This window comes from Ischnura elegans, chromosome 2 (genome assembly GCF_921293095.1).
Source record: "Ischnura elegans chromosome 2, ioIscEleg1.1, whole genome shotgun sequence".
Lineage (NCBI taxonomy): Eukaryota > Metazoa > Arthropoda > Insecta > Odonata > Coenagrionidae > Ischnura > Ischnura elegans.
The window spans coordinates 5888752-5902754 of NC_060247.1; the positions used below are offsets into that span (position 1 = coordinate 5888752).

Genomic DNA, 14003 nt, shown 5'->3' on the forward strand with positions numbered 1-14003 from the left:
TGGTTCAATTTCTTTCTCAGGATGAACCTTTTTTTTATGGGAAGGAGTTTCTCGCAAGAGTTTGAATCGAGACCAATGTGCAACGCCGAGAGGTAGCTGAGAAGCGGTGACATGCTAAAAATGAATCCGTGACGTCATCAACTTAACTGCAAAAGGGTATAGGCCGTCGACCTATCAATGCAAATGGCTCGAGAAGTAAGGACAGATCAAAAAGTGGGAAAAATTCGGGTCTATTTAATTTTTAAACTCTTTCGCAATTGGAATTAAAATGAAATTGGTGGATGCACCCATAACAGCGCTCAGCTGCATCTAGCAATCTCTGAGTCTGTCCGGTTGAATACAAGCATTATAAGATCATTTATTCTACATTTGATATTTCCCTCTAATCAAAAGAAGGATAAAAGGCATTCTCTCGTTCGATCATGAATAATTAGTTATATCAATCGATAAATTGCCTTTCTCAGGAAGAGGAGGACTTTTAAACGTCTTTTGCCGTTGGAAAGCTCTCAAATCTCGGTTTGAGAACTGATACTTCTGCGAAAGGGAATCTGAATTAAAGCACCCTTAACCAGAAAAATTGAAAGATGTAACCCAGCTTTTATGGCTTAACTTTACCGCCATTTATCATTGTTTCATGTAGGATTATATGTTCTGTCATATCATTGGAGAGCTAGTCTTTACTACTTTACTACCATTAAAGGAAATCACATTATTTTATTATAGATAATTTTATTAGCCATCATCAGTAACAGGAGGACATTTGAATGCCTCTGTTTAACCTCACCTTGAGAAATGATGCATCCGCGAAAAGGTATATGACCTCAAACAGCCTTAACGTACGTAGTTGAAGATTAAACTTAACTGATGTGGTAAATGATTTCCGCTTGGTGGAATAGTGAAATTTGTAATTATAAAATTTGGTATGCCATTTGAGTCATTGAAGATCTAATAAAACTTTCGTAAGTAAAGATTGAAAGTCCTTAGACGGGACTTTTCACATCAGTTGCAGGTTCATAAAATCGCGAGGTGACAAAAGTGAATTGAAATTTTTTCTAAAATCGACGAAGTGAACGTCATAGGCTGTGTGGCAATCATATTCCGACCTCTCTTTCATTCACGCTGCGGTAGAAAGAACGTGAAAAATATCCGATGCGATAGAGTGATCACATTACCTTTGGCGAGCCATCCTATTCCCGAGATTAGATTGGTGTGAGAGATAACACGGAAGCCTCCAATTTGAGCCCAATGTTATCTCCATCTTTATTAACGCAATTTCTATGGAAATGCCATCCCCAAGGCAATAATGTGGGTTATACAGCTGGCTGCAGATGAATGTATTTCCCACTCACTTCATTTCGTCCTTTCGGCCTTCAGAGGCTCACAAGTCCCGTGTCTCCATCTTCCTTTAATTCTCTCCTCTCTTCCGTTCCTACATGACAATCTCATTGGATTCCCTCCCTTGTCCTCACATATGTTCCTCCTTTCATCCGGCCAGATTCATACACAGGGGGTCTATTGGCCTGCTACTTCCATTTTCACTGTGGGAGTTTCAAAGTTTAATTCATTGGCAAATTAATGTTCATGAAGATAAATGTTTTCCCAGAGAAACTGAAAGTTGTGGAACGAACGTCGAGAAAAGTTCGTTGCAATATTAAGGCTCGATTTCCTCAGAGGAGAAATCTCATCAAATCTTTAGTTTTCACGAAAGTGACGACGCTGAGTCCACCATTACTATTATCTATCTTCAATGTTAAAATTCTGGAAGTACGGCTCCCAAGGTGGTAATGAGGGCTGTTGAGTTTGGTGCTGATGAAAGAATGTCCCTCTTTCTCTATTTCACTCCAGTCACCGTCAGAGATGTCTCAATCGTTATCTCCACTGTTCCTTCGCTCCAATCGGAATCCCTTTGAATTCTCTCCGTGTTCATTTACCACCTTCTCCTGGAAACCTATTCGATTCAAGGACGCATTAATGTACATATTTTAACTTCCATCCCACTTCCATTTTCTCTGGCGGGAGAATTGCATCAAATATTAATGATTTTGTTTAATTTGAGTTCCCAATTGTTACATTTTTTCAGGGAAGTCCTTTTTGTATTTTTTTTGGAATCAACGCCAAAAATAGTTCACCGCGACATTATGAAAGGTTTTATCAAATGAAAGGTTCTATCTCAATCTTTGTTTTAAATATAGACACGACGCTGAGATCAACAGTTGAGACCCTCCGTTATTTCAGTCGTTATTTCCGCAATTTCTATGGAAATACGATTCCCAAAGTGGTAACGAGGGTTTCTCAACTGGAAGCAGGTGAATGGGTTCCCCTTCACTTATGCAGCAGTCCTTTCCATCGTCGGAGACCAGAGTCCCAAATGATCATTTTCCTTTTTATTCTCTCATCCGTCACATTTCTCCAATTTGCATCCCTTTGGACTCACTCCTCGTCCAATCTTATACTTGTCCTGCCCTCTCATATCCTCACTCGTCCATGCGTGCGACTAGATTCACGGAGAGAAGATCACAGACGGAGTCTGCCAGCCTTCCCTCCGCCGCCATTTCCGCCGCACGTGCAATCATTCTTAACACTGGACGTGCTCCGGTACTGGAGGTGGGTGTGGAGAGATGAGGAGGAGGGGTGGAGATGTTATATGGGGCGGGGGTGCGTGGTAGAGATTAAAGGGAGATTGAGAACCCCTCCACCCTTACCCCACCCCTATCTCAATCTCGGGTGCCGGAAGCCAGTCGGGTCAGTAATTGTCTCATCCACTCCTGCCGTTAAGGCTCTCCTCAAATGGACTGGCTGGTCGCCGGCGACGGCTAGGGTGGAGGAGTGGGTGTTTCGTGGCCGCAGGGTGTGAGGATGGTATCCGCCTCCTCTCAATCTACCCCCAGTAGTGCGCTGAAAGAAGCAATAGGTGAAATTACATTTATATGAGAATATTCTAGCTAAGGTAATAACCAGGGATGGGGATGCTTTACATTCAGACACATTTTTTCCATAAAATTCCTCAACTTTCCTCATCTTATAAATAAAACGTTATAACCTCACCTTGTAAATATATATTTTAGTTAATAACTTAGTTCTCTGTATCAATATTAATTTTGTGAGATTTAATCATACAGGAAATAATGAATGAACATACTTACAATTGTTCCGCTCAACATGCATAATGACACGGCCCAGGTTTCGTTGAGGATCTCCACCATCAGGGGTGATTTTCATTGCTCAGTGATACACAGTCATGCAATTAATTTTTTTATGTAATAAAAGTACGTTATGTGCAAATCATTTCCTCGTTACAGTATATTCTTCACGTTAAAAATTACTCATTCAGTTAAAATTGGGCAGGTATTTAGCTCTTCAGTAAAATTTTATTCGTCACCTTGCTTTACATTTAGGCTAATTTTTTCCACAAAAGTCCGCAACTTATATAACCTCATAGTCCGTAACCTCAACCTATATTAGTATTGCTTCTTATGAATAAATAAACCCCCTGTTATTTGCTCAATTTGGCAAATTCAGAGTTCATAATCGGCTACTTCGACATCCTATCAAAATTTTACGAATATTAAAGTAACTGAAGTTCGTGCCCAGTCGATGAATAATTCCAGAATATTCCAGATAATAATTCCAGAATCCACGTGTTAGCGCTTTTAATAATTATAGCCTACGTTATACATTTAATCTATTGATATTAATTAACTTCAATCCCTAACTCTTTGAATCTCTCATTTCTTTAAGTGCTAATTATAGATACGCCTCCCTGCACTTCCATCAAACCACTCCCTTCTCCGAACTCGCTTCTCTTCTTTCGTCTCGCCGGAAGCAAAGGGAATCGGGAGTCCTGCAGGGGGATGGAGGGGTGGGTGGGCTCCCGGGGTTAATTGGAGGGTGACTTCCCGACTTATTTCCCATCCGCTTCCCGTTCCTTTGAGGGATACCAGACCTCTCCTCCCATTTTTACCCTTATCCGGACTAATCATGAAGTTTTGGCAACGGAGTGCGTCGGATAAGGGTGTTCCGGCCTCCGGTTTGTGGTCACTCGGCGCTTAGCCGATCGGCGATCCCGATTAAAAGGGATCAGTTCATTGACACCAGGGCCGGCGGCGGCGCAGCCGATGCTACCACGACAATCTCTGCGGTCTTTTCAGTCGAGAACGATTATTCAAGCATGGTGGTCGTTTTTGATTGGCCCCGAATAATACTAGGAACATTGCAGTATGCAGCTTTGAATATACAATTTGGTCGCATTTCAGCAGTTATTATATCTCATTATAATTAATTGGAGTCATCTACTTAAAAGGCGTAACGAAAAAAATAGTTCTACGTGAGTTTGCGACCTCGTAATTGAGAAATATTTGAGGAAAAATATCAGTTTCACAATTATGAAAGGGCTAGGCATATTAAATCTCCTCTCTGACTTTGCAAAGTATTTAAATGAGAGATTTCGAAGCAATTTAAAATTCTCATTGCTGGGGAGTCATTAGGGATCAAATCTTTATAAATGCACAATTTTATTTTATATACTTACCTAACTTTAATTAACTCCAAAGAGCTGTATAAGATAGTAAATTGTCTGATACGCAATGGCACAAATAGCAATTTTTCAATTGATAAAGTTTCTATGTTTAAAAGCCTCCGTTAAATGGATCTACTATCGGTAAATCTACCCAAATGTAGCATGTAAATGATTAAAAGCACATTCTTTTAGAGTGATAAGTTTCCCGTTGAACGTGGATATTTATCATTTGAATGTTGGTTATTTTTCGCCTTTTACGGCTGAACCACACGATTATTATTTACGTTCAAGCTAAGTGATCATTTCAGCTACGCTTTTAAATGACAGGGAAAATGATTACTTAAGTTATAATTTTAAAATAACTTGGTTATTTGAGTCTTCCATGATGTCTACGTTCGTTTCTGTGAAGGTGGATGGCATCGCCACAGTATGCTTTTGGTCTCGTGGGCTGATTGGCTGCTGCTGTGTTTCACGTACAGATTCTGTGTTGGAAAAAGCGACGGTAGCAAATTATGGAAATAGGGGTGATATGCCCAATCATTTTTTCCAGCCTTTGATGCGATGACGTTCAAGAGTCATCATTTAAGCTGTGATTGTCCTCATCCCTGAATTTGCACGTGAAAAATGGTCATGATATTCAGGTTTTAGTTTCTTAATATTCACGTTAGACTCTTTGGCAATTTTTTCAGCTGTGATGTTCTTTTTTCCATTAATATTTTTCGAAATTTAAAAATTTCATTTTAAAGCATGCTATTGTGTTGAGAATATATGCAATTTGCAATCGGTGAATCGGTGAAACCTTCTAGAAATAATATTATTTACATTTAGCGGATTATTTTAATTGAAAATACAATTTGTTTATATTCAGAAAAATTTCTTGCTTATTTTACGGTATGATTCAAATGATTTTGACAGTTAACCAGATAATAGAGTGGGAAAAGTACGCTCCAGCATATGCACGGGGTCAATCCTCGAGTCAAGTACTTATATTTCAGTCCTTCAACAGCATCAAGGGACCTGCACCGATGCCCGAAACAAAAAACGTAAAAAACGGCGGCAACTTCTTTGAGAGGGACGATGAGCTCTGATCATTCTATTAAATCCAATAAATCCGCAATTTGGCAGTAATCGATTCAGATTACTCCATTGCTAAACACGTAGCCTGCAGTAATTTCCTCAATTTGGAGGTAATTTGCCATTGGTGGTACAAGTGCTTTCCTATTAATTCGTATTGGGTAGCAGATAATTAACATAAAATGGGATATCCAAAAAAGTATTCACGGCTTTACAGATACAATTTACATGTTTAGTAGTCTCATTTAACTTTTTGAAAAACAAAGCGAGAAATAAATTAACCAATTCAGTCATTGAAACGAGAAAATGCTTGTCGGAGAATTAAACGAAATCTGATTGGTATAAGACCATGAAATCTCTTCATGATTACAATAAATTTTCCTGAAGCGGTTGTTAATTATTGCATGTTAATTTAAGCAAAGATGTAGCAAGGAAGTTGTATAAAGCAAATAGTATGTATATTAAAGCAAGTTATAGAAATCTTAAACTTCATTTCAAATTCTATATTTTTAAATTTAAGAAAGCATATTTATTTTTATAATTTTTATTTTTATGACTTTATTTAGCTAATTAACGAAAATTATTATTATTACGGGTTTTACTTTCAAACTCAAAATTTTCTGGCTACACAATATCGAGCTAACATAAAGTAGAGAAAATTATTTGATGGTATGTGAACAGCAATACTGGCCATTTCGCAGTATTGAATAAGTCCTGCGAATTATTTTTTCCACTAAAGACTGAATGTCACATGCGAACATCGGAGAACTTCGAAGGTGTACCAGAATTTTTTCGGGCTCTAAATGTTACCGTATTCTTTGAAATGTTGGCCATAAATTCAACGGAATGCCATCTCTTATATTAACGACTTAATTATTCCGCTCAGTTCTCGAAACGTTGGTCAGGAATTGGATACGTTGGTGGAATGAAACGTTGGTGGAATTCTGAATACAAAATTATAAAGTAAATGGATTTAGATTTATTTATTTTTTTAGCCGTTTCTCAAAGTTCAAAGAACATATTTTAGAGACTTTATGATATACGTCATGGTATTAATGATGACGTGAATGTCAAAACCTTTGAAATATTTTGAAACATTCTCTCCGCATAAAATATAAACAGTGATATTGAACGTCTTTTAAGAGATTACTACTCGACTGGGAACATAACCTGAAAATTAGGTTACCAATTAAGAATGGATGATATTGGCCCTGGAATAGTGCGGGGTACCAGGTTATCTCATGCGTCAGTAAGGTTCGATTGTTGTGCAGTCGTTTCAATTCAGATTACCGTTGAGTTAAGGTAAAAACCAGGGAGGCGAAAGTGCTTTCAAAGTATGGATTTTTAGGAGTAGGGCAGTGAAAGTGTCTTCTCGTCTCGTCGTAGAAGTTTTCGGCCAACACGCGATCTTCCACCAACCCACTATTCCATGCGCTTCAAGGCTCACCTTACAAGGCACCTCTTACCATGGATTTATTTCCTTCCTCCTCCGTAATTGGATCTGCCCTTGAAGCTCCATTACAGAGTGAGGGCACATGGGACCTCGCAGGGTGGCTGACCTCTACATCCTTCCTAAGGAGAACAGCAGAAGGGGTGAGGGGGCGGAGGTCATTTCGGCGACTTTCAAAGGGGGTTAGCCGTTGGAAGGAGGAAGGTCTCTTAGGTAATATCAGCACGTGGGGACGGGATATTCTGTTGAGGGCGGTGGTTTTTTCTGTGCTACTGAGAAATTCCTTACTTTTATCATCAGGTACTACTTTCAAAAAGTCAGTGCATAAAACAGTAGGGTTGTTCTCAAAGATCCGAAAACTCAATAAAAGAAATTCGGTAGATGGAAGGGAAAGATAAGTTACGACAAAGGATTAGTCTTCTCTATTGAACCAATATGTCACAAATTTAAAATAAGGAACATTGCCTTGGAATGCAGACTACCAGAATGTACTCTATTTTGATGCTAAAACAACAAAAATATTATAAAATGACATTACTATCACTTCTGAAGTCAGCCTCGACTGGCTTCTTTTTACGAAATGTCGCTGGTCCAAAACTTATAATATGATCTTTAAATTTCCAGGGAATATGAAACATTCTTCCTTCTCAACATACGCTTTTATCTCAGATTTTAAAATTTTTCCTCGATACTTTCCCTGAAGTAAACTTTTATATTTGTATAGAGGTATGTGCTAACAAATATCTTATCAATATACCAATACCATTTTTAAGTGATAATATAAGATTTTAGCAGGCATTTTATCGCAAACATTGAAATATACTACTGGTAAAGAGGGAGTTAATCAGCATTTCATTGATAAGTTTCAACTCAAGTTCACGTCCGCGTATGACTATTGCTTACAATCTAACTGAAATGTTTCTTCTGATAACATTACTAAAAATTAATCTTCCTTATAAAGAAACGATGTCTCAATTATAAAATAAGACGACGCAAAACATGTTGCCCACTTTTAAAGAATTGGCGATATTATAGTTTTCGTTCATATTATTTTATAATACTTTTTATTTCGATATAAAGTTTTCGTTCAAATGATAGATGGAAAGGAACCTTTCATTGAGAAAAAAATCATTAGCAAGGGTGTAAATGCGTGGTCAATTCAGGAAGACGCAGATTTGGTGAGACGTGGTGATACTCAAGGCAACATGACACCATCATCTTATCAGCGAAACGATCCAGGTTTTTTTTTACGATTTTACGACAAGCGATTTTTCTTTACGATCTCGAAAAGAAGGCGGCGAATCGAAAAATGAGAAAAAAAATCGAGTCTTCTTTATTTCAGGCTCTATCAGAATTTAATTGTTAACGAAAATCAGTTAACTAACCTACTAAAATAGTGTGGTGAATCTTTGATGCGATGGCTGAGAATTTTCTCCTCTTTGCTGCGTGCTAAGGGGTTAGTATCTAGAGAGCGGAAGGACTTCTAGAGGAAGGGAATTCTGCAGAGGGCGGAGGGTGGTTTTGGTGTGTGGGTGAGGGCGCGCGCGGTCGAGGAGCATCCCCTGGGGGTGCGGTCAGCCCTCCTCTAGGAAAACACCGCAGACATCCCACCTCCCCCTCGAAAACTAGTCGCTCTTTGCCTCCTCATGCTTCTTCACCCCGCCTCCACATCTCGTGCCTCCTCGGGTCCCAGTCGAGACGGTCTTCTTCTTCCCCATCCACTAACCCTCATTTTCATTTACAGCTCAACTCAAACCCCATATATAATTTTCACTTCATCCCCCGTGCTTTTACTTCATGGCGTCCTAATCGTACTAATAATACCGTGATTTCAGTGGCTACAGTGCATACGTATTATAATGATTCAACTGACTTAAGGCATTTCAATATTTGCACATTTTGTATTATAAATTTAGACTTCAAAGAGTTAACGCGGCCTGTGGATTAATGCTAAACTAGTTGATTCTTCTCTCTTCATCTGTGGAGATTGGTACAAATAATTATATTAAATGCCTACGTCGGCATAAAATGAGTCCTTTCGTTGGAATTTTCATTATGCATTCTTGCGGGATACCAAATTTTAAAAATTAATTTCACATTTTCGCTATTTTGATCACGATCCCTCCCTGGATTATTTCTGCTCCTCCGGCCATTCGTCTTGTTTCTCATTCTCCTCACATCTCCACACTCCTCTTCCCTCTCCCTTCCCCTTTCTCCGCATTTTCTTCTTCATTTCCTCGCCCTCTTTTCCTCCTCCACCCTGCTTTCACTCTGATATTCACTCGAGGGGGTGGGTGAGAACAAAATTCTCCACCCCCTCTGCACACCCGTTTCCCCCTCTCGGCTTATATATTTCTAACCCCTTGCTCTGAATATCTCGCTCTCATCTTCAACCGAATCTCCCGGATTGTGTCTTTGGGAGCCCCATGGCATTTTTACATGAGATACCAGCGAAAACGACATCATTATTTCCAATGGGCATGTTGTATCTGTGCCGGTGTGTGTATCCGTGATAATACGTGGTTTTAGACCCTAACTCCGGCTTGCCTTTACGCTGAGTTTTGAGCCTAGTGCAAAGTACTGGGACTGATTGTGATATGTTCTGGGTAAAGCAGCTCATACTATATACATATTTTAATACTGTCACAGTTTCGTTCCCACATTTGATTCATAATAAAGAATGCGCGATAAATAGATGAAAGGGTGGGGCCTGGGATGCTTTTAAATTCTGCCACATTGTTGATCATAATTTGTGTCTTCGAGAAAAAGAAAAATTCTTCATCTTTTCTCCCGCGATTCTTTTTTAATTTCCCAAGAGTACATAAAAATTTTATTCAATCCCAACAAATGCAACTTTATTAGTGCCTACCTTGTAGCATTTAGATTCCCCTTTTTTTTGCGCTAAAGGATTTAAAAAATTCATTTTCCAGAGAAAATTTACAATCTTTCAAATTTCACGGCCATTAATAACCAATCCTGACGCACCCTTTGTTGATGAATCGCAGATTTTTTCGTTGTTTCATGCATTAAATATCAATTCTTCTAGGAAAAAAATTGCGGATTCCTCATTCTTTATTCATTATTACATTCGATACAAAAAACAATTGATGTTTACTAATAAATTTGCAGCGAGCAGTTATTGATTTTGTATTTGAGCCTGTAATAAGCAGAGTGGTTTAATATACATTACCTATCGCGAAAATCGCCCATAATGCGTGTTTGTTCAAACATTAGTGTTAAAATGTGTCACATCCGATTCATCTCAAATGTTGTCTCACCACTTAGTCATATGTTGCTTTTTGCTCATAACCTGTGACTAATATCGGGCTGAAATAGATATTGCAGGAACCGAAACGATAGTTGAAATATTGGCATTATTTAGGGGTAACTTAGTCACCTCCGAAGGGCAATCGTTTTATATTCACTTTTTTGTCATTAAGTGGCCTGAAGCAATCTGTTTATTTAAGACAGGAAAGTGGAAAGCAGATACTCAAGTCCAAGTAACTAGGGTCCACTCTAGTACCTGCATTTAATACATTCCCTCCTCCAACCCCATTGCTGCGATAATAGGTCTCCTACGAATAATGTCCCTTCTTCTTCTTCTTCCAAGCACACCTGAAACGTGTCATCTCTCACGTTCGCCCATATGATCCTCCCCTGCCACACAGAAAAAGTTCCCAAGACATAACCCTGACCGCCACAGAGAATGCGGCACCATCGCAGAAGTTTGACGAACTGCAGTCCTCAATTATTTCATCCTTTTTTCATTTTTTCTACGATAAAAACCCTAACTGCCGCGTATATAAAGATTATTTTTTAGGAATTACAAAGTAGTTATTGATGATCGCAATGCAATATTTGTTGTTACCATTTCGGTAGCTATTGCTGGTAGAGGGATTGATTGAAACAAATTCTTTGTGGTGGCATTAATTTTTTAATGTCACAATCGCAATATAAGCTTAGTATATTGTTATATCCACGTGAACTTTTAAGGGAGAAAACTGAATAGCAAACTAGTTCCTTGCCGCAAGCCTCTCCTTCAGTGATATCTAACTCTTAATGCATTCTCATCCTGTAACCTCGCTGCCGCTTATATATTTGTTCCTTGTACGAGGCCCCTGCGGAACACGCGTGATCCAGGAACGTGTCTTCTTCCCTCTCTCCCTTGATTCCCCTTTCCGTACTTTCCCTCCGCCTGCAGCCAGGGTTTCCGCGCTAACCCTGGCTGCCAGGGTCCCCTGGGCTCGTTCTCCACGATATGGAAATGGAGACTTATTAAATTCTCGCCGGGTTCATGTTCGCTTCGAGACTCATTGTTGGATTTCGAGAGTGGATATCCTCTCGCATGGTTGAACACGACTGAGTGGAGGAATTACGAAAAGAGGTATGGAGACAGACACCCGAAGCTGTGTTTTCAACATTCATCCTCAGTTGTAGCGAGATGCCCTGATTCCTCGGTTGAGGTCATGAGTGTGGGTGAATGAATATTTTTTGTTGAATACACTGCCAAAATATTGATTCTCATTAGAAAGTATAAGTGAACCGCGATCAGGATGAAATGGACGTAACTGTTATTGGGCTATGCCCGGGTTAAACAGACGATCTTTGTAATTATTATTATTTAAGCAAAATTTTTCAAAATGCTTGCACGTGACGCTATCTTTTTATTTGTCTGACCTTGAATCTGCAATTTAGAATTCTTGACCTGTTTGTCTCGATGAACGTTTTCGTACGCATGTGTGCTACTGTCTCAGAATTTCTTTCGAGAACTCAGCATGCATTAATCCAGTATTATCTCTCTTGGCTTAACTACCATATTTCACAATGTAGTATTACCCCTCTTAACGATCGGTTCGACTTACAATAGGTTCGGTATACAATCCAAGCAGATTTTGCGCGCTTTTAAAACTTGACAGAATTTGGTTACACTAGCGCAAAACATAATTAAATATGTAATCCTGACAATATTTTTCCAGCGAAACATATTTTAACATAGCAGTATCTACATACGCGGACGCTTCATAACCTTATTCTCTTTCGGAATTAATTTCGCTTCAACATGCGATGGGAATCCCCTTCAGATCTGTCTTAAAATCGTGAAGCCAGGATCCAATGTATTACTGCAGCAATTTTCACTATCATTTCCATTTCATCTCCCAACATGCGCGTAAGTGTTACTGGAGGTATCTTGTCGTGTATATCTTGCACGTATCCTAAGTGCGGTGACCGTCTTAAGGCCGCAGCATTCTCTCCCCCCGCCTCCCGGCCACATTGCTCCCTCCAAACCCTTCACATCCCTCCCTTCATTTGACCCCTTCATCGACGGACCCCGGGGGAAACTACGAGATAAGGGGATGGGCTCAGGGAATTCTGGGTAGGGAAGGGCGAGGGGGAGGGAGGGCGTGGTGGAAGTTGGTGGATTCTTCAATCGAATGCTAATGGAGGCTCTTGGTCCAAACCTCAGGACGACCCCCGCCTTCCATGGACCCTTTCTCTCTCCAAAGTTCCAAACTCGTCCGTCTTGCCGCATCATCCCATCTTTCCACCTGCTCCTCTCACCCTCCCTTACCTTTTTTCCTCCCACTTAACCAGCTTCTTATTTCCTCGACTTTCTCCCTTCAAATAGGTTTCGAGACATCACCTTTGAAAAAAATTTCCGCCCAGTTCACCTTCAGGTCCTTCTCTTTCCACCGAACCGTTTAAATTATCTTGCACGACACCTTCATGATCTCAAGAGAAAAAATCCTATCTCCTTCCTACTCCCTCGTGCTATGGTCAGTTGGCTAAGTAGGATGGTACTGTAGAACCTCACTAACACGACCCTCAATAACACGATAACCCAAATTAAAATTGCAAATTTCAAATCTCCTTGATTTTTCCATGACACATAATGCTATATTATCCTCTTTAACGCGAGTATTATTATCCAAAAAACCTCAATTACACCGATTTTTTTACAAATCACAACGTAACTCAGAACCTCTATAACAAGTCGTTTTAATAAGTCCACCTATATAATACGTCTCAATACATGATTCTATGCAACAAAATACGTTATGAATGGATTAATTGATTCTATTAACCTCAATAATACGACTGATAGCCAAAATAATCTATCTAACACGACCCTCAACAAAAGGAGCACCGCGATGAATAGACTGTTGATGACTAACCTCTCGAAACACTTCTTCGCGTATTGAGTTGCGTTATCGAGGTTGACTTCTTAAAACGACTTGTTATTAAGATTTCTATTGTATTTCTACTCTCTCAGCATGCCCATAATTCTTTTTTTCATATTCATGGTGATAAAAAGAAACAGGTTAATAATTTCCTACCGAATAATTGACGATAATTGTGTAATTTCTCATTCAAAAAATTCGGTTTCTACCGAATATTGTTTAAATCATGACGGTTTCATTCTATAATTGCGTTCTAATTTGAATATAGGTGTATTAAGGATACAATATCTTTCTTAAATGCTTAAACAGAAAATTGGACACTGTATGTATTACTATCAAGATTACTCTTGCAATTAAATACTGATGTGCTTAATCTAAAAAACATTAATTGAAGATGTGGTAAAATGCTTGGTTTAGTAAATAAGAAAGTTGCTCATTTTCATATCGAGAAGAAGAGAAGTTGATCGAGTCGTAAAACACATCTCATTCGATGGAGATAAACCAAACTACCCACCTACATTGTTATATTTCCAGGTATCTTGGTAATAACAATGGTTGCCCAGGAATTACCTTATTTGTTTAGATCATTGTATATGACAAAGTTTGACTCAAAACCAAACAAGGCTCCCGAAGCACCCACAACCCACACTCTTACCCTTACTCCAGCTGCTCGCTCCTTCATCCCCCCTTTGCCTTCTCTCTCCAGCACGCAACTGCCTCCCCCCGTCTCTCGCTCCCCTATATCCTAGCTACAATATCTTCTCCACTTACCACCCATTATCCC

At 39.3% G+C, this 14003-nt stretch overlaps 1 protein-coding gene across 1 annotated transcript in view; it reads left to right on the plus strand.

Annotated features, from left to right (window-relative positions):
- The window catches only part of LOC124173956 (tyrosine-protein kinase Dnt-like), a 465002-nt gene that overhangs the window by 51869 nt on the left and 399130 nt on the right, over nt 1–14003 (plus strand). The window lies entirely within an intron of this gene.